This window comes from Monomorium pharaonis, chromosome 4, assembly GCF_013373865.1.
Source record: "Monomorium pharaonis isolate MP-MQ-018 chromosome 4, ASM1337386v2, whole genome shotgun sequence".
In the NCBI taxonomy this organism is placed as follows: Eukaryota; Metazoa; Arthropoda; class Insecta; order Hymenoptera; family Formicidae; genus Monomorium; species Monomorium pharaonis.
Genome location: NC_050470.1, coordinates 14,733,976 through 14,755,128, shown reverse-complemented (window position 1 = coordinate 14,755,128; position 21,153 = coordinate 14,733,976). Strand labels below are relative to the sequence as shown.

General features: G+C 33.8%; 1 protein-coding gene across 1 annotated transcript in view; it reads left to right on the top strand.

Moving 5' to 3' along the window:
• LOC105837382 (ATP-binding cassette sub-family D member) overlaps nucleotides 1-21,153 on the top strand; it is a 101,739-nt gene that overhangs the window by 15,937 nt on the left and 64,649 nt on the right. The gene's annotated exons all lie outside the window — the stretch shown is intronic.

Here is a 21,153-nt window from a genome sequence, read left to right as displayed (position 1 = left end):
AAAAAATTTTTTTGGTTTTTTGTATAAAATCGTTACGTTTGTACATTGTTATCGTCTATACTTTGATTGTGGAGAAGGATTTTTAATTCTGTAAATGCAATAAAAAGATAGGCATTGGTAAAAATTGTCGGTAAAACAGACGACTTTAGGATCCCTTTAAGGGGATCTAAAGTCGTTTATTTTACCAACATTCTTTTAAGAAAAAAATCTTTTAATTGGCTTTAAAAAATGGAAAAACTCTTATACAGAATTAAAGTACGCACCAAAATTTAAAGGAAAAAGATCGAGTTTATATTATAAAAAATAAAACAATTATTTTTGTAAAAAAAATTATATTTGGTACGTAGAGTCACTTAAGGGGATGCTAAAACTGTCCTGTTTTATCGATCATTTTGATTATTTTTAATTCACTAATCTTTTAATTGTGTTTACAGAATTAAAAATCTTTTTCCACAATTAAAGTACAGACGGTAACATAATACGCACGTAAGAATTTTATATAAAAAATGAAAAATTTAATTTATAAATTATACCAAACCATAAAAAAAAAGATTAGTTACTTTAACTTTTTATAATTGCAAATCCAGATACTGGTTAATAAAAAGAACAGTCTAAAAATAATTTTTTTCATTCTTGGTATAAAATCCAATTCATAAGTTGATATTAATAGGTGTCCTTTAATTCTAGAAAAGGATTTCCAAATCTATAAAAGAAATATGAAATGTTGTTAACGATATGCATGAATAACTCTACATTATCAACCTCGATTAACGCGGGCATTTTAGCATCCTCCATCGGTAACAGGCATAAAGACTAAAATGCTTAGTTTTATTATTATATAATAATTTTAATATGTCATAACTATGACCCAAAAAATCGTACAGACCTCACTTTTTTTAATTTGCAAGAAAAAGTTTGTATTTTACGATAATTTTTATAAAGTTTGCGGAAAAAAATTATGCGCACGTCGTGGAGCACGTCAAACAATGAAAATTTTTAAAGACAAAAGGCGTCTTTACTTTTAAAAAGATGGCGAAAGAGGAAAAAAAGTCAAAATGTAATAAATTCTCTTTAAAGTAGAAGCTTTAAGTTTTAAAATAAAAAAGTTTTTTGATCCTGTTTGGATCAAAATGCCATATTTTCTTTTCAACTTTTAACGATTTATCTTTTAATGTAATCAATCTTATTATTAAAACAAATTCTTTTAATACCATTATTAAATGCAAAAAGCCTTTTCTTTCAGATGACATTGTCAAAATTGACCTACAAAGTTTTTGAAAAAAGTTACAGCCCATTTCTTCGAAAAACATCCGATGTTTTCGTAAATTTTTTTCAAAAATCCTATTTTTGAGTTTGAAAAGAAGTGGCCAGAACATCTCTACCATGATAGAAAGTGTCATCTATATTTGCTCTAAAAGACCTCATCGTGATTTTTTCTAAAATTCAATATGGCTCAAAGTTCAGCAAATTCCAAAAAATCTATATTTTTTAGATTTTTTCTTGATCTCACTAAATATAATCTAAAACCGACTAGAATTCATCACATATAAAATACTTGAAAATGATAAATATTACAATATTGTCAAATCATTGTCAGTTTAAGAATCTATGATCTTTGATGTAGAGAAATTACCGCCGGCATTAGAGTTAACCAAGATACATCGGCGTGGAGGTTGCTCGGATTTGTATCTCTTTTGTGTGTGTGCGTCTGTGTGTGTGCTGTGCTGTACTCTGTGTGTATGTGTGTGCGTGCGTGTGTCTGTTCGTCCATCCGTCTATCCGTCGAAAACACACACACACACACACACACACATCCGCACACATGCAAAAGAGATACAAATCCGACTGAGCAACCTCCTCGCCGCGCCGCCGGTGTATCTTGAATGACGCTAATGCCGGCGGTACTGTTTGCAGCAAAGGTCATAGATTCTTAGGACTGGCAACGATTTGACAATAACATCGGAATATTTATCATTTTCAAGCATTTTATATGTGCTGAATTCTAGTCGGTTTTAGATTATATTTATTGAGATCACCATGAAATGATTTTTTTTGGAATTTGCTGAACTTTAAGCCGTCATATTAAAGTTGACATATTAAATTTCCGAAAAAATCGCGATGAGGTCTTTTAGAGCAAATACAAATGATACTATTTACCATGGTAGAGATGTTCTGGCCACTTGTTTTTAAACTCAAAAAATGGAATTTTTGAAAAAAATTTATAAAAAAATCAGCTTTTTTTGGAAAAAATAAGTTGTAACTTTTTTCAAAGACTTCGTAGGTCAATTTTGACGATGTCATCTGAAAGAGGAGGCTTTTTGCGTTCGATAATGGTATTCAAAAAATTTTTACTAGATTGATTACATCAAAAGATAGAGCGTTGAAAGTTAAAAAGAAAATGTGGTATTTTGGTCCGAAAAGGATTAAGTAAAATAAATTTTTACGAAGTTATGATTATTTAAAATTGAGTGAAATTTTGGTATAAATTTTTATTGCGCTAATCTTGTTACTTAATGTATAAATGTACCAATTAATTTTTTTTTGTTTAAAAGGTTATAAGAGTATTAATAATAATTCTTTATTCACTTCAGCATTACAATGCCAAAAAGGGGACTTGGTTTACAATTTTTCTATCACACACATACCTCTATCCATCCATTTAACTATCTATCCTAACTGATACGTCACATGGCTTTATTGATATCATATAAATATATTCAATCTTATTGCTCCGTTATAATACATTATTTATCGCAAGAATTCTACCCATAATAATAAACTTTATTCTCTTTAGCATCTCATGGCCAAGAAGAGAGAGAGAATTCTACATAAAATACAATATAATCCTATCTAGACATTTTTCTCGCACTATCTTCCATCTCCTTTTACAGACTTCTTTCTTTCAACCTACAACTGTACATTTTTTATAACAATTCTCCCTTACTTTATTTACTAATCTTTCTACAAAAACCTTTCCCATTTTTTCCTTCCTTCTCTTTCTGTAAACATTTCTTTCGCCTTCTTCTACTAAAGATTATTTTTATAAATCCGTTAGTCCTAGGTTCCGTACCTTGTTAGTTGCGCTTTTTCTTTCTTTTCCTACCATGCTTATCATAATATAACATATCCTATTGTACATTCTAATCGTACAAAACCTATTATACCTATATTACAATCTAATCAAATCTCTTTCTCTGTTTACCATCTTCTTACTACTTACTATATTCGTCTAACCTATCTATTTAAGCCTTTCTCTCTACGTTTTATTACCTCTACACCTCCTCTTGTGACCTTATCCTCCCTTAACCTAATTATATACATCTTCTGTTCTTCTATTCTGCATGTACCTATCTAATTTCTCTATCTATAAGCTGAAAACTAAAGGACCCATCTCACACCCTCGTCTTGCTCCCTTCATTGTACTGCAAACTTTTGCCAATTCTTCTATCCTTACTGTTGCTTTTGTGTCCTTGTACCTTCTTTTAATCTTCCATTCGTCTGGCTTCACTTTTCATAATTCCTCTATACAACTTAAAATTATTTTTTTCTTCTTACATTATCGTGAGCTGCTTTCCAATTCATCCATAAAAAGGATGAAAAACCTTTTACTTCTCTCTCCCTCTCTAGACAGTATGGATCAAAATAAATAATAACCCTTGTTTCTTTACCTTGATATTTCTCTTCTCTCCCCTAGCTACAACTCTGTTCCATCCAATAGTTTCATCAAGCAGATTTTCCTTTTTCCTTATTAATGCTGTTTCTTATTCGCTCTTTTTCTCCTCTTTCCTTAGTTATGTATTTCACAATTCCATTGCCTTTTCAGACTTCAAAATCTATTTCCTCTCCTTCCTTCATTTCCTTTATCTTGCTTCTAGTCCAAAAAGCCCTTTAGTTTACTCTTCTTCTCTAATTGATCCTCTTTCGTAACTCTTTCTTTCGCCTCTTTAAAATCCTTTACATTTTTGTCTTCTTTCTTATACAGCCTCTATTTTAACAGATCTTGTAATCTGTTCCTTTTCTTTCCTGTGTGGCTATCTTTATTATTGCTTTCTGGATTGTCTCCTATAATTTTTTCCAGAATTCTGTTGTCTCGTTACCCAGGGTTTTCACTCATTTGCTTTTTCCGCTTTTCCTCGTGTATACACTCTGCTTCGTCGTCCTCTCCTATTCTTGATCTTCTTTCTGCAATCCTTTCCTCCTCCTCTTCTTTCTGCTTTCCAATTTTATCGCCTAGGGGCTACGATCTGAGTCCACTCTATTCTCTAGTCTAAAATCCTTAATCTTATACAAACAATTTTATTTACTATTTCATGTTACATATCTTACATATTCTATATTACATTACTTCTTTTTTTTATCTACGTATATTCTCTTTCTCGCCTAATTATCTCCCTAAATTCTATGAACATAACCTACTTCTTGCTCACTTCTATATCCTTTAGCCTTATCCTCTTTTTATTTCTCTTCCGCTTTTTCTTTAACTCAACTTTCTACCTTACTTAATACTCTCTTATCCGCATTCTCTAGCCCTTTTCTATCCCTCTTTACCTTTATTTTTCTCTCTCATTTTTATGGGACTGTTCTGATTGCGCACATAAGCGAATGGACACAGTATTTCCCGATCGGACACAGTCCCGATTGGACACAGTCCCGATTGGACACAGTCCCGATTGGACACGGACTCGATTGGACACAGACCCGATTGGACACGAACCCGATTGGACACAGTCTCGATTGCACACCGTCCCGATTGGACACAGACCTAATTAGACACGGAACCGATTGCACACGGATCCGATTGCACACCGACCCGTTGCACACGGACTCGATTGCGCATCGATCCGTTTGCACACGGACCCAATTGCGCACCGACCCGTTCGCACACGGACCCGATTGTACACGGACCCGATTGCTCACCGATCCGTTTACACACGGACTCGATTGCATATGATTCCGCATTGCAGATAGTACATAGGTTAGCGACTTGGACGGAATGGGTACGGAAGGGGGGGGAGGCGAAGCCCCCCCCCCGTGTGTGTGTGTGTGTGTGTATGTGTGTGTGTGTGCAGAAAGCATTTTCTGCACCACATGGGTTTGCAACTATAAAATGTATAAGAAAGAAAAATACTTATAATAAATATTTTGTACGTATTTTTATGTCTGAGTTTGCCAGGTATAAAAAAATTATGATAAATATTTATGAAAATATTAAAAATAAATATTTATGTTACTATAATCCAAAAATATAAGAAATATTTCGAGTTTATATATCATAAAAATATTCTTCAGTACATTTTAGAAATATATTTTATATATTGTTAATAATAATTTTTGTATTATTTCTAAATGGTTTATGAAAAATAATTATATAACTTTTAAAAAATATTTTTTTTAAATAAATTCGTAAAATCTTTATGAAAATTTATGTTGAAATTTCTGTGCTATCTAGATTGCTTTTGCATGATTCTGCGATGCGAAATCGTATCGTGTGCAATCGGGTCCATATGCAAATGGATCGGTGCTCAATTGGGTCGGTGTGTGCAATCTGATCCGTGTGCAATCGGGTTTGTGTGCAAACGGGTCGATGCGCAATCAGGTCCGTGTGCAATCGGGTCCGTGTGCAAACATGTCGTGTGCAATCGGATCGGTGCGCAATCGGGTCCGTGTGCAAACGGGTCGATGCGTAATCGGATCCGTGTGCAATCGGATCGGTGTGCAATCGGGTCCGTGTGCAATTGAGTCTGTGTCCAATTGGGTCTGTGTCCAATCGAGTCCGTATCCAATCGGAACCGTGTCCGATTGGGACGGTGTGCAATCGGGACTGCGCCAATCAGGAAATACTACTGTGTCCAATCGTTTATGTGCGCAATCGGGCCTCACTCCATCTCTATACATTTTCCCGTTCTCGCCTATGCATCTTAACCTCCCTAGCCGCGATTTTTCTGCCCGTCTTCCATTCTTTTTTCCTACTTCTAACACGTTCTCTTCAATTCCCCAGCAACTTTACTCTCCTCTCTTCCCATTTACTTCTATTTTTTTATCCTAAATACCTACTTAATTTTATCCCATCCACGCACTATCACTGCCACACGACCATTTGCTCTTACACCTCCTAACCAAGTCCTCGTTATAAGAGTATTATAAATCGGATAAAATATTGATAAAATAATTAAAAAGAATAAAATAATTTTGGACATTATATAATATTGTTATTTAACCCTGTACTGTCACACTGGGTTACCATGACCGGATTAATAACTTATTAGTAAGGATATCTTTCGGCGCTCTTGGAAATAAAAATTTGTGATGCCATTTAAAATCAATTTCAGCCCTGGCGCATAGTGGGCGAAAATGATGATTTTGGCGACAAAAATCTATAATTCCTACAAATTGCAACATATATGTATGAAACTTTGTATACAATGGTTTTCAAGATCGCTGAATCCGAAAAAGTGCTTAATTCTACGAATTAAAATAGAATCTAATATGGCCGTCGCAAAATCTCATTTGCCCTGAAAGCATACGTATTTCATACAGGATTCACGATAAACCATATTGTAGCACTTTAAACTAAGCAATCTCAAAGAACTGAAAATAAACCTAACTCCATAAACCCTTAACTAATTGACCCTTAACTTATTAAACCTAAGCAATTAGTCACAAATCAAATTTTAAACTATGTCAATGTCTAAAACAAAAAACCTTAAAACTCTAAAACGCCTAGCTTAAGGTTTAAAATTACTAACTGTGGAACCCTTAACAAATATTTATAGCCAAAATATTTTATTATTAATATTATATTAACATTTTTATTATACACAAAAATACGATAAACAGGTCAATATATCAAGCCAAGACATATTATTCTAATACAATATAATTTATTAATAAATAAAAAATTTATAATTATTAATACGACTAAAAATCAACTGTGTTAAAAAATGTTAAACAAATTTTGAAACGTTTCTACTATACATAGTTCTCTTCAGTCGTAACAAATTACCAATATTTATAAACTTAAACATGAGTAAAAAAACGCAAACGAAAATGTAATTAAGGTGTCAACTAAGGTGTGAACATAAGGAATCAACTAATGTGTTCTTACCTGTTAGATAAATTTATTTATCCTTACGTTTTAAATAGCATCATAATACATCATACTAATTCCTTTGATAGGTTAAAATTAAGAATAAATAACTTACACCAAAAAAAATTGAATGGCTAGTTCAGAGAAATGAATGTTAAGAAAGTAATATTAAGAAAATAAAACCAATTAGATATATCAGTCCATAAAATTATTGAAGAATGATTCTATCGAGATTTTCTTACCCGAATGAGTTCAAGGACAAAATGAGGATCCCCATATCAGAGACAAACAAGAAGTGGTTTTTGAATCCATCTAAGAGTCACATCCCTGAAACAATCTCGAATCTGTTACAATTGGTTAGTAATTTTTGCCTTCCTCCTCGATTCAATAAAAAAAGTACCGTCCACAAGGTCATAAAAAATGTCAAAAATTTTAACAAATATATGGACCTAGAAACAATAACTAAAATGAGAAATGCGATCATTCCAACAACTACATAAGTTTTCAATAAAGGACTTTATAGTTAACAACATTGATAAAGAATTTGTGAAATTACTTAAAATAACCTTTGAATTTTGCAAAATGAATCCTAATGTTATCTTTACTAGAGCGGACAAAGGTAACGTCACAGTTGCTCTGGATAAACAGGAATATATTATAAGGAAAGAAATTTTGCAAAATAAAAACACTTATACGGTGGTTAAAAAAAAATTTGAGTTGCATGGTGGAAAGAAATTTAAATATGTTAAAGGAGTGGCTACGCAAAGGGTTTATTCAGAGAGAAACCTATTGGGCCTTTCATTTAAGTGACTCCAATTTACCTAGGGCTTATGGCCTTCCTAAAATCCACAAACCAAACACACCTTTAAAAATTATTGTTTCTTCGATAAACACTGCCCTATATTCATTTGCGAGTTACATAAAATCATTAAAGAAAGCCTACCGATTTACAATAGACATGCCATGGACAGTTTCAGATTGTATGACGCTCTCTCGGGTAAAACTATATCGTCAACACATATCTTAATATGGTTGGATGCAACTTTATTATTTACAAATATACCTCGAGATCTTGTACAGAGCATTGTTAATAGGTGGACATTTATTGAAGATAATACCTCCATTTCGTTAGACAATTTTATACATGCCATTAATTTCATTCTTTCGTCAACTTTTTTCATATTTAACAATAAAATATATAAGCAAACATTTGGAACTCCGATGGGCTCACCTCTGCCACCTATTATGGCTGATTTAGTGTTACAAGACCTCGAGGACGAAGCGTTAAAAGCATTAAAATTCGAAATTCCGATTTATTATCGATATGTAGATGATATTCTATTATCTGTACCACTGACAAAAACCACCAAAACTGTCAACATGTTTAACGGTTTCCATTTGAGACTTCAGTTTACTTTAAAACTTAAAAAAGAACGTTGTCTCAGTTTTTTAGATCTTTTGTTGAGAGTGGAGAACAACAAAATTATAATTGATTGGTTCCATAAGATACGTTTTCGGGAAGATATTTGTCGTTTTTCTCGCATCATTCTCGTTGTCACAAAATAGGAACAATCTATAGTTTAATAGATAGAGCAGTTATGTTGTCAGATCCACCTTTTTGGCAAAAAAACCTCGATTTTTTCATCAATATATTACTAGAAAACGGTTATCCATTGGATCTTATTTTTCATGAAATTAATAACAGACTTAAGAAACATTTCAACAATCAAGTAAAACTCATAGATTCTCAAACTAATCAGGATACAACTAAAAGTCAACACATAAAGAAAAAATATTTTGTATTACCTTATATCAGGCACATATCTGAAACCGCCTTATCTTTTGTTAATAAAGATTTGTTCATGGTTGGCTTTTGTTGCCTCAACAAATTAAACATGTTTATTAGGGTGCAGGAGGACATAACCGACGTAAACCTAATGAATAATATTGTCTACAAAATATGCTGTAAAAATTCTAACGCGTCATATGTAGGACAGTCAAAAAGACATTTAAATACCAGAATTAAGGAACATACAAGTAATTTTAAATTAGAATCGTCAAGACACTCAGTAGTAACAGAACACATGCTAAAAAATAATCACGTGTTTGATTGGGATAACGTTAAGATATTAGATTTTGAATCAAGATACCAAAAAAGGTTAATTTCAGAAATGATCCATATTAAGAAGCAAGTTAATGGCATCAATCTACGGAAGGACACAAAGTGTCTCGATAATTCATATTATTGTTTGTTTGACATTTTGTCGAAAATGACTAACGTGACAATAAGTTCGTTCATTCTGTCTTTGACTACCGAATGTTACACTTGTTTTAATGCTTTGTCGAATACTCTGCGTGTTTGTTGCTTGTTTTAATATTGTACTAACGTATCAAATTTTATCGATTTTTTACAATAGGCATATCAGTTTATGTTATTTATAAATTACACGTATTCCATCGGTTTTGATCTTTTAGATTTCTCGACAAGACTTTTTGACTATCTATTCTGTCCTTTTAATATGAAAACCGACTTGCGGAAAGATTTTATTATTCATTTGATTGTATTATTTATTCATTCACGTTTTTATTTGTTCTGACACATTTTTATAGACGATATGCATTATTTTTGAGACTATAAGGAACATTTTAAGCAAAGAAAAAAGATCAATTTTGTTAAAGTGTCAAGGTGGCCTTACCGCTTAAAGGTTAAGCTAGGTGTTTTAGAGTTTTAAGGTTTTTTATTTTGGATATTGACATAGTTTAAAATTTGATTTGTGACTAATTGTTTAGGTTTAATAGGTTAAGGGTCAATTAGTTAAGGGTTGATGGATTTATGTTTATTTTCGGTTTTTGATTCGAGATTGCTTAGTTTAAAGTGCTACAATATAATTTATGTAAATCATGTGTAAAATATTAATGCTTTCAGGCCAAATAAGGTTTTGCGACGGCCATATTAGATCCGCCATTTTGATTCGTACAATTTAGGCATTTTTTTTGAATTCAGCCATCTCCTCGTATATAAAGTTTCATACATATCCGTTGCGATTTGTAGGAATTATAGATTTTTGTTGCCAAAATCATCATTTTCGTCTACTGTGTGGACCAATTTGATTAATTATAGACAGAAATTAGACTTATATTGGACTTGTTTTAGATGCGTTTTGGACGTCAAAACACGTTCACTAGTCTCATTTTTAGATTTTTTTTAGTCCAATATCTGTCTACATATTACTTATATATTGTCTACACTGACGAAAAACGCTGTTTATTCATTCTGAGACTTGTCTAATTTATTCCAAGATAGCAAATCTAGTAAATAAAGAATTGAAAAAATTTGTAATATTTTTATATGTAATGCCGCTTAATTTTTGCGGTAATTTTGTATGCTCGGTTACCCGAGCCAGAGTTACATTTATTATACATCTATTATGTGCCATTGTTTAACTTCTGCAATCGGAAAAACGGTCACCTATAACTTTGTCAGCCACCGTCAATGTTGTTTAACTTCGAAGATCATATGTGAATTGATGTTTTGTTGTGATCCATAAATACTTGATCCTTATAAATATATTTATTATAGATCAATTCAATAGATATTGTCAGGAAAATAAATAACATATGTAGTTCAACTATATTTAATAAATACAAATTTGCAGTTTTTTACTGATTTTTATATACATGAAATAATAAGTGAAACTTACCCATATAGCAAATTGTGGAGAAATGGCAATTCCACGTTCACTCCATGACGTGGAAAACAACATAATTGATTAATTTTTAATTAAATATGACCTTAAGAAAAGTAAAATACCATACTAATTCTTAATTATTGATCAATAAATGGGATTTAAAGTATGAATTACACAGCCACACAAAAAAAGTTCGATGTCCGAGAAACTACACCTACCTACTCTCCTGGTTTTCGATGCGCTGAATCCGAATCCGAGGTCCATTTCACTCCATCAGGTCCCAGCTTTTCATAACCTCAAAAAATGTAAAAATTTGGGGTAAGCTTGACGTTGTATGGAGAAATCGTTCAATTCTCGGCTGGAATTTAATGGAAACGTGGTTAAAAGTAAATTCCGACATCACAAAACTAACTGTGTGTTAGATTTGGATTCAGCATATTGATATATATCGCCAGTTAACGTTTTCATTAAATTCCAGCCGAGAATTAAACGATTTCTTCATACAAAGTCAAGCTCACCCCGAATTTTCATATTTTTTGAGGTTATGGAAAACTGGGACCTGGGATGGAGTGAAATGGACCTCGGATTCGGATTCAGCGCATCGAAAACAGGGTAGGTGTAGTTTCTCAGACATCGAACTTTTTTTGTGTGGCTGTGTTATCAATGATCAATTATGGACTCTATAAGCGGACACATCTCGAACAATTATTGCTTTAAAACATAAATAATAAAGTCACTTTTTTCTCAAATATACACCAATTGTTCTACACGTTAAATTGTCATTTCTAGATCAATTATAAACCTTTTTATTCAAAACCTGTTTCTCCATATTTACTAAATATTTGCTCAATTATATAGAATTGTGACCATGCAACTGCACATGACAATCATGACGTAACATACATATCAAGTTACATCAATCAAGTGAACGACACCATGCATAGTGAGGCTGGTTCGTGCCGACGAATTAACATGTAGGAGGACGTTTCTTCCTGATTTCATTTTGCTTATTCGTATCTTAATATAGTGAAACGTATATATCCAAATTGTATATACTACTGTATAAGTTGTGTACTGCTTGCACGTGGAAATATTGATAATATCCGATCTATGCTCGTGTTGTAAACGGGTGCTTTTTATTTAGTGACACAAGTCAATGCAAGATAACTTTTAGTATCATTTTTGCTTCTCTTTGATTTGTATCGCAATGTATCGGTGACATAAGTTAATTTCAACTGACTTTGCTTTCAATAAAAGTTGCTCTCAATAAAAGATAATCTCCATTTACTGCATCAAAGTTATCGACTTGAGTCGACAGAAGTGTAAATGGAATAAAACAAAAAAACGCGTAGCATCGCAGTTGCATTAAAGAATACAAACAAAGGCTGAGTTCCGATATTAGTACTGAAAATCCATAGTTTCCATTACATATATTAATACAGATTTTCAGTACTAGCAGTAATATCGGAACGCAGCCAAAGTTATGATAATCGCGGTTCGGCGATGTAGACCAATTTTGGACAGAATGTAGATATTTGTTTTTTTGATCAATTTTATATATACATAAAAATCTAAACAAATTGCTACCTTAAAATGTTAAATATTGAAGTTTAACTAATTTTTAAAAATTGTTTAATAAAGTAAACATCAATTTTCTGGATAAACCTTGGACTAAATCTAAATGGATTTGATCTAAAATCTTATATATAAGTACCGGATGTCTGTATGTCTGTATGTCCACGAACTACTCCGTCATTTCTAAGCTTATTCACTTCCAATAGGACAACATATTTGAAAAAATTTACAAATCTGGATAAAAAATACTTGCGCCAAAATACAAGGTGTTTCAGAAATGATAGCCGTAACTTTGGGAAAAAATATATTCTTTTTTGGAACAATCTGTATATCAAAAATCCGAACCCATGGCAGCCATCCCTGAAAAATTTGAAAAATTTTGAGATCAATTGCAAGAGGATCGGACCATAAATGATTTTATTTAAATATACTAAATAATCTAGATTAGTCTTGATTATAATCTCGACGCAGTATTTTTGCGACAACTCCTGACAAAATTTAGACGGAGTACCAAATATTTTATATTAATTCCGGATTGTATCTTGATGTTTAGATGTACAAAATCTATCTAGTTATGTCTACAGGTCTGTAAATATGAAACTGGAATTTGCCCGTAGATGACGCTAGCTGTCAATATAGTTACTGTCAAACCGCGTCATTGGCGCTATTTTCTTGTTTTGACATCTGATAAAGATCTTCAACTCACAACAATACAAGTTTCATACAACAACATAGTTTTTAATAGCGTTGAACAGGTCGAATTTTGTGCCTGGAAACTACGATTTGCGGACAGCATTGATTTTCTGTTACTATTTGAAGAAAATTGCTGCAGAATCGCATCAAATGCTTGTCGAAGTTTACTGTGAGTATGCTCTTGGTAAATCACAGTGCTTTGAGTGGTTTAAAAAATTCAAAAGTGGCGATTTTGACGTGAGAAACGAAGAACGTGAAAGACCACCGAAAAAGTTTGAAGACAGCGAATTGCAAGCATTATTGGATAAGGATGACACTCAAACGCAACAACAACTCGCGGATCAATTAAATGTGACACGAAAAGCCGTCTCCATACGTTTGAAAGCCATGGGAAAGATCCAGAAAATGGGAAAATGTGTTCCACATGAACTGAATGAAAGACAGCAGGAAACCAAAAAACCACTTGCGAAATGCTGCTCGCCAGGTACAAAAGAAAGTCATTTCTTCATCAAATTGTGACTGGCGAAGTAAAAAGTGGATATATTTTAAGAATCCTAAGCGTAAAAGATCATAGGTAACTCCAGGCAAACCATCAACATCGACTGCAAGGCCAAATCGCTACGGAAGACAATGCTCTGTGTTTGGTGGGATCAGAAGGGTGTGATCTATCATGAGCTGCTAAAACCTGGCGAAACCGTTAATACTAAACTGATAACAAACAATCGATTTGAATCAAGCTTTGCGTGAAAAACAACCAGAATATCAAAAAAGGCAACAAAGTGATTTTGCTTCATGATAATATACCATCACACACAGTAAAATCGGTCAAAGAAACGATTGAGGCGTTTGGTTGGGAAATACTTTTGCAGGCTTACTCACCAGACTTGGCTCCATCCGATTATTACTTATTTGCATCGATGTGACACGCACTTACTGAGCAGCGCTTCACATCTTACGAAAATGTACGAAAATGACTCGATGACTGGTTTGTTTCAAAAGAGGAGTTTTTTTGGCGTAGCATCCACAAATTGTCAGAGAGATGGGAAAAATGTATAGCTACCCACATAGAAACGAAACCTCCAATAGACGTCCATTGGACGTCTGTCATGGAAGTTTGAAACTTCCAGTGGACGTCCATTGGACATCCAATACAGAGCCATTGGAAATCCATAGTTCTGTATTGCGTACGTCCATTGGACCTCTATTGGACGTCGTCAAGGATGTCTATTGGATGTTGTATGGATCGTTGATAGAAGTTTCATGGAGCTTCGATGGACGTCTGACAGATGTTTCGTGGATCATTACGTATAAAAAAATTTATTCTTAACAAAATGCAAAAGTACCTATATTCAAGAATATTTTATATTTAAAATATGCTATTTTATACTTAAAATAGCGTTGACTATAAATATTTTTTAATTAAATGTATTATTATGTTTCTTACAAATATTTTTTAACGTATCATTTTTCTTAAATAAAAGTTTTTGTTTTGTCCTTCTCATTTTTATCAATCTTTTTTACAGACTGATATAGTTCATCAGTCTTGTACTATATGTCGATGGCGAAATCTTACTTCTTTCTGCACTCTTGATGAGCCCCTTTTATTTACCTAAAAAGTGCATTTTATTCACAAGAAACACACGCCATGTAGCGGTGTTTCTTGGGTAGTAAAGGTTTTACCGAACCTTGGTAGATGATTGACTGACGTTTGTGAATCATTAGTAGAAGAGCCTCGATTCCACGAAACGTCCGTCTGTCGAAATGTCCATTAGTCGTCATCAAGGCTCCGTGAACTCTTTACCAATGATCCATGAAACATCCATAAGTCGTCCATCGAGACTCCGTCAAACCTTTATTAATTATTTGCGTAACGTACATATCTTTTAAAATGTTTGACAGAAATTTATTATAGAGGTAAGATGAATCATCTATCTGACTGTCACCATGGAAGTAAATATCCCATAGGGCTATGGAAGTTTAGTGGATCTCTAATGGACGTCTATCTAACTTCCATCATAGAAGTAAACATCCAATGGAGTCTTGGAAGTTTACTGGATCTCTAATAAAAGTCCATCTGACTTTCATCATTGAAGTAAATATTCAATGAAGCTATGAAAGTTTACCGGATCTCTGACGGACGTCCATCTGATTTCCACCATGAAAGTAAACATTCAATGAAGCCATAGAAGTTTACTGTATCTCCAATGGACGTCCATCTGACTTCCACCATGTACATGGACGTCCTATGGATCTATGAAAGTTTAATGGACGTCCATTGGATGCCAATTTCTATGTGGATAGCGATGGGCAATATTTCGAATAAAATATTTTTTATCATTTTCATACAATAAACATGTACTTTCTATACAAAAATTCCGGTTTCATATTTACATACCTGGTATTTGATCAAAAATTTGTCTGAAATATACATCTAACATTTGTCCGTATTGTCCATTTTTTGCCAAGTTGGCCCGTCGTTGTTGGTTGAACAAATCTTAAATATAATTCAGAAAAATTCCTGCCTTGAATTACACTAAGCGACAAAATTAACGCAACAAAAATTTTTACCAAAATTTCACTCAAATTTAAATAATCGTAACTTCGCGAAAACTTATCCTATTCGAAAATTCTTTTTTTCATTTTAAAGCTTGACGTCTCTACTTTAAAGATCATTTGTTAGATTTTGATCCTCTCCTTTTCTCTTTTCGGCATCTCTTCAAAAGTAAGAACGTGTTTTGTCTTCAAAAATTTTTATACTTTGACGCGCTCCATGGAGTGTAGTGAATTTTTCTTGTAAATTTTATAAAAATTATCGTAAAATATGAACTTTTCCCTACAAATTGAAAAAAAAATTGAAGTCTGTACGATTTTTTTGGGCGAAGTTATTAAAATTTTAAGAAAAAATGGTCATTTTGACTTTTATCGCTTGTTACTCGTGAACAGATCAACATACAGCGTTCAGAAAGAAAGCATTGAAAAGCTGAAAGTTTGCACTTTCAAATATTAATTGATAAGTTGGGAAAAGCGCTTAGGCAAATTTGGCACAAAATTCCGCAGGAAATTATTGAGAGGTGCATAAACATATAAGAACGTTTACAAGAAGTAATCAAAGAACGTTAGTGTTTATTATTGGGGTAATCATACCATAAAACTTTGCTTTAGCGACGTGATTGGATCTTTCTTTACGACAATACATTGAAATAAATGAAAACCGTAAAATATGCGATTTTTTACGTAATCTGTAAAAATGCGATTTGTTGTTAGAAAAATTAAATCTATGAAAAAATTAATAAATTGTCGAAAATTGTCGTGAAGAAAGATCCAATCACGTCGCTAAAGCAATGTTTTATAGTACGATTACCCCAATAATAAACACTAACGTTCTTTGATCAATTACTTCTTGTAAACGTTCTTATATGTTTATGCACCTCTCAATAATTTCCTGCGGAATTTTGTTCCAAATTTGCCTAAGCGCTTTTCCCAACTTATCAATTAATATTTAAAAGTGCAAATTTTCAATTTTCCATTGTTTTTTTGCGGAGCGCTATACGTTGATCTATTCACGAGTAATAAGCGATGAAAATCAAAATGACCATTTTTACTTAAAATCTTAATAACTCCGCCAAAAAAAATCGTACAGACTTTAATTTTTTTTCCATTTGTAGAGAAAAGTTCATATTTTACGATAATTTTTATAAAATTTACGAGAAAAATTCACTGCACCCCATGGAGCGCGTTAAAGTATAAAAATTTTTTAAGACAAAACACGTTCTTACTTTTGAAAAGATGCCAAAAAAGGAAAAGGTAAGGATCATAATCTGACAAATGCTCTTTAAACTAGAGACTTCAAGCTTTAAAATAAAAAAAAAGAACTTTCCAATACGATAAGTTTTCGCGAAGTTACGATTATTTGAAGTTGAGTAAAATTTTGGTAAAAATTTTTGTTGCGTTAATTTTGTTGCTCAGTGTATTAAATATTTTAACTAGTTAAAAAAAATATTTTTAATAAAGAGTAGACACCGATTTTCTGGATAAATCTTAAACTAAATCTGGATGGATTCTACTTAAATATATTAAGTAATTTGGACTATTTCCATAGTAGATTTGGCCGTAATCTCGACGCAGTATTTTTGCAACAACTTCTGACAAAATCTGTATGGATTACTAGACGTTTTGTATTAATTCCGGATTATATCTAGACGTTTACATGTACAAAATCTGTCTAGTTACGCCTATTCGTTAAAAAATTTGTCTGATATACATCTAGTACTTGTCTATACCGTCCAACTGTTGTCAAATTGGTCCATCAGGGAGATATCTATTACAGATGAAGATGTTTACTCAAAGGAGGGAAGTGTCACTGATCGGCATTCATAGTCGAGTCTTATTTTAAGATTGTCTTACGTATTGTCTTAAGAGGTTAATACGGCTCTGTGATTGGTCGATGACATTTTAAGACAGTACTTAAGACGATCTTAAATATAATGCTCAATTATAAATATCGATCAGTATCTATTTGGCAACCGTTGAAGAAATACGTTGGGTCACTGTGACTCAGGTGTGACAAGGGCGTCGATCAATATTTAATACAAAATTAATTTTTTTCTACCGAAATCTATTAATTTTTTAAGTAACAAATGCTCTCCTGCAATGTGTAAAATAAATACCTTTTGAAACCTTCATTTATGAATTAATTTTTTTTATTAAAGTAACATGTCTCGAGAATATAATCTTACATTTTAGCTTAAAATATTAAAAAGAAGTTATAAAGAAGTTATAATTTTTCAAGTAAAATATAATTTTAAAAAATTGTTATTAATACTTTTTCAAACAAAGATAATAAAAATATTAATTTTTTATAATTAGAATATATTTTTCTATGTTTGAACTTTATTCAGAACTTTTTCAGAAATTTTGGATATTTAGTTTTTAAATTACAGCTCATCGAATATTGCATTCAGTTATGGTGACCTCAGTGTGACAACCTCGTTCGAAAAAAGGTGTGACGGCCTAGAATTAAAGAAATATGCAAATCAATGTTAAAAACTCATTTTTAATAATAAGATTAAAATACAAAATTACAACAAATTAAAATTGGAATCAATAATAAAAAGTAATGGCGTTCTGCATAATTATTGCCATCCATTGTACCTAGAAAACACACACATTTCAACTTCGGTAAAATATTTCAGATAAAGAAATAACCATCTTTGTCATTTTATATTTATTTTTTTAATTCACAAAAACAATTTTTTAATTTATTTTTACAAAATTGGACATTATAAATTTAAATATAGAATTAATTAATAGAATATTAAAATTATTATGTGGGTACTTTATGTTTTAAATTTGAACAAACCTTTATTGCTAAAAAAATCAATAGAATACGATAGAAAGTGTGTAATCATTTCTAATTGTAATTATGAATCGGGAATAAACAACCTGCGCACACGTGGATACACAATAAAGTTTTAAGGGAATGCTGGAGATGGATCCGTTTTACCAATTAAACGCGATTATTGTTTTAGTAAAAAATCTTATTGTTGATTACACAGAATTAAAAATCCTTCTTCAGAATTAGAATATAGACAATACCGGAGTGATGTACACAAGTTTATATTGTTACGTCCTGTCGAAAAATTCGCCGCCCGTTACAGCGAGCGCGGCAATGGCGCGTTCGCGCCTCGCTGTGCGTGGCAATCACGAAGCGAAGAGATGGCCCGTGATCGCGTCGCGCAAGCGCGGCTATAAATTTGTTAATTTGCTAATAATTAGCAAACTAATTATCGAATCGTGGAATCACGCGAGGGAGGCAATCTTCCCTTAGAAAATAAACCTCCGAACGGCACCCCGCCCTAAACCGAGCTAAAATAAGAGCGCTAATTGACTGATTAGTTGCAAGTCAGTTGCTAATCAGCCAATTGGGAGTGCAAGCGCAAGGCTGCCGACGCATCAGCGCATGTGCGCTCGTGCCGCCCAGCCGTGCGAAAGATAAAAAGGGTGCTCTGCCTTTCCTAGTGCACAAAAACGCATTAATCAATCGAGATCACGCAGCTACGCACGTTCCGCCGTCGTGACAGCGGGAATACATATCCCGAAATCCGCGTGGAAAAAAGGCAATTAGGAATGCGTGCAATTAGGAGCTTTCAGCGGTAGACTCGCCGCACGCGAGTCAAAATTTCGAATAAACTGTTAAAAACCTACCTAGCGAGCGCAATACCGGGGTCAGAAAAATTATAATTAACAAATTAGGTGACAGCTGTCTGAAGATTTATGACCCGCGGTTCATAGCCCTTCACCTCCGATCAACCTCACTTTTACATATGTATAAAAGGCGGGATTTTCGGGCAAAATCCGGGCGGATTTCGCTTCCTCGATTCCTTGAGAGTACGTCGCGAGTCACTGAGATAATTTTGAATTTTGAACTTAGATTATTTCTGAGTAAACGTGATTTCACGATTCGGACTTAGTTTTTGAGTGGAAATAAATTCACATTTTGAACTTAGATTATTTCTGAGTGAAGTTGAATTCGCGTTTTCGGACTTAGTTCTTTTTGAATCTAAAATAGATTATTTTGTGTGAATCGAGGTGGCAATTCCCGCAACTAATCACTTTATATTTTTTGTTGTTGTTTGTATTAGATTTAGTCGCGAGCGAGCGTGATACTTTTGTAAGGGTGCTAGTTCTGGACTAATCCTTTTTTTATGTAAAAAGTGAGTATCTCGTACTCATCTCCGAGCGGAATATCTCATTCTTTTTTTTCCTCTCATCCTTCAGAGATTCGGAGGAGAGTAGAACTTTCTTGTGCATCGGAGAACCGGCGACGCCCGCGTTGCCTCCCCGACAGCGCAGTCACGCTGGTCACCACTGCGCGAGCGCTTCCTAGCGCTCCCTCAGAGGGACTGGACGTGGTCTGTATCTCTCTCTCACACTCTCGTTAATAATTATCAAGCGACTACAGCGGCTGCATTACTCTCATTCAATAAAAGCAACCTTCCAAACCATTTTCCCTGAATCGTATCGAGCCACGCGTCTACGCGACAGCAAATATAGAAATGGCGTTCTGTTGTTCAGGATGAGCAGGTCAAGGCGAGCCGGCCATCGTATACAACTAAAGCGGCTCCAAGCCGAATTTGAATCTGCGGGGGTATTTGACCCCCGCGTATTTCTGCCTCCGCCCCCTCCAGCCTTAGTAAGGCCACCGCCATCTCCGCTCCCGACGCCTCAGGAGCTCTTTGCCGCTAACCCGCCAGCCTTGCCGCCCCAGGGATACCAGAAAGCGGCCTTTCGGTCACATTGGTTACAAGTGGAGGGGATGGATTGTCTCTTTCCCTCTCTAGTGACAACTCTAATCAGAAAGAGACAGCAGATTCCCTCCACTTGTGAGCAATGCGACCGAAAGGCCGCTTTCTGGTATCCCTGTGCCGCCCCCGCCTCCTCAGGAGATCGTCATCTCGGACTCACCGGCTCGAGAGAGTGTTTCAACAACTGCGACCCCCGCTCACATCCTACTCCGAGGAGAGATTACCGGGGGCCCATAATCATTGCGGTGAAGACCGTGCGCCCGGATACGCGTATCCCCGCGACGATGAAGCTGATATTACCAGAAATATATAATTAAAAATAATTTTTTTTCTAATTTCTTTTCTTTCTCGCTATCCCTCTCTTAACCCCGCCGGACGTAACAATATGAAAAACGAACAAAAATTAAAAAATTACAGTTTTGCGACTTCTGCGTTCGACTCGTGAAAACATTTGCTGCGTATAAAAGTTTTAAACTTCGTACATACAAAACAAGCATGCCTCGCACATTGCATTACAAGAAAGAACAATTCTGTGCTTTTAGAAATGAGCCTAGACGTTTCAGTATAATGATTTATTTCGATGAAAATCTTGTATGTGTGTGAGTGCGGATTCGGAAGAAATCGATAACTAGAGTAATATGAAAAAAATTTGTTTCGTTCTCGATATAAATCCAATTCATATTCAGATTAATATTAATAAGTGTACTTTGATTCTGGAAAAAAATTTCCAAATCTATAAAAGAAATATATACGAAATCTCATTAATGATGTGCATGAATGACTCTACAATATCGACGATCAAGTT